The following is a 1,646-nucleotide window of genomic DNA, read 5'->3' as shown; positions in this document are numbered from 1 at the left end:
CTTATAAAAAAGTAAAATAAATACACACATATATATGATGATATCAAATAAAAAAAATAATATATTATTTTATGATTTGATTCATCTCAATTAAATAATTAATTATATTAAATACGATTTAATTTTTTATTGTTTTAATATTTTTACCTATTTCGTTATGAAAACCTGGTTGAAATTTATATACGGATTTGTTTAATTTCAAGTTACAAATATGAAAGTATGCGGATATGAAAGTATGCGGATCTTTCATTATACTTTCATTTTCTTAGAATCTAAATAACTGATTTTGAGTTTTTGAATGGAAAACCATAGGAAAATAAGAAACCCTAATTTTAGGATGATAAAATTGAAGTTCATTTCTTAGCGGTTTTCAATGATTTTGAGGTTTTCATGATACAGTTCAAGATGAAATATAATTGTTTGGTAATTATTTACAATAAAATTAGGACGTTGAGGATGCGTTTGGTACGCTGGACAGGGTGAGACAGGACAGGACAGAACACGTTTGTCCTACGTTTGGTGTGGCTAAATGTGGAACTAAATGGAACTAAGTTGGACAAACATGGGACAGACGTGTTCTCTCTTTACCCCTGGAACTAAGTGGAACACGGTCATTTTTACCACACTACCCCTTCCCCTTTCTTCCCCACATGACACCCCTCCAAAGACGCCACCCATCGCACCCCTAACCTCTCCTTCATCAATTGGCGACCTGCTCCGTTCATCTCATTTCGACAGCGAGTTCCGACTGTTGCTTGCCGGCTCCGTTCATCCCATCGACGGCGACCGACTGTTGCTTGCCGGCTCCGTTCCAATCGACGGCGACCGACTGTTGCTTGCCAGCGAGTTCCAATCGACGGCGACCATCTCATCGAGACGACGAGTTCCAAATGACTGTTGCTTGCCGGCGACCGACTGTTGCTTCTCTTCTCTCCATACTCAGTTACGCATTATCCCCCTCCCTACGTTTGTTTGTCTCTAGCGATAGACTTTTGATTACTCTTTCATCTATTTCGGGGTCGTTTCAATCGATGTATATAAAATGCTTGTAGTTTTTTTTTGAGTTTTTGGTGTGATTAATCGGTAGTCGATGTTCGAATTTAGTTTAGATTAGTTGAATTAAATCTGATTGCTGTTCGTATTGATTGTGGATTGGATTGGAGTGGATCAATTGAGTCTGCTTTTGATTTTTGGTGGTTTGACTGATTTCAGTTCATGTTTGAGTTAAGATTATGATCTTATTTTGACAAATTTGGAGTCAAATGAAGTGGGTTTGACTATTTTTTTGGGGTTTTTTTTGATATTGAAGTTGGATCTTTACTTTTCATTGAGCAAACTAGTGAAAACTGGATCTTTATGTTAAAAGTGGAAAAGGGTTTCCTGAGAAAAGATTGAGGTGAAATGGGGAAGGAGTTTTTCACTTTGGGGAAGAAATTAGGACAAGGGTTTGGCATTACATTTCTTTGTATAGAGAAAGCTACGGGTGAACATTATGCTTGCAAATCGATTGCAAAGATGAAGTTGTTGTCCGAGGAGGATGTGGAGCAGAGAAGAGAACGAGATGGATGACGATTGAAAGAATCGTGATTAGGGTAAATTGGTCATTTTAACACTAAACAGCTCAGGGGGTAAATTGGTCATTTTAA

The sequence above is a fragment of the Cynara cardunculus genome (assembly GCF_001531365.2).
Source record: "Cynara cardunculus var. scolymus isolate 2C chromosome LG 13, CcrdV1, whole genome shotgun sequence".
Taxonomy (NCBI): Eukaryota; Viridiplantae; Streptophyta; class Magnoliopsida; order Asterales; family Asteraceae; genus Cynara; species Cynara cardunculus.
Note: the sequence above shows the minus strand (reverse complement) of the source record.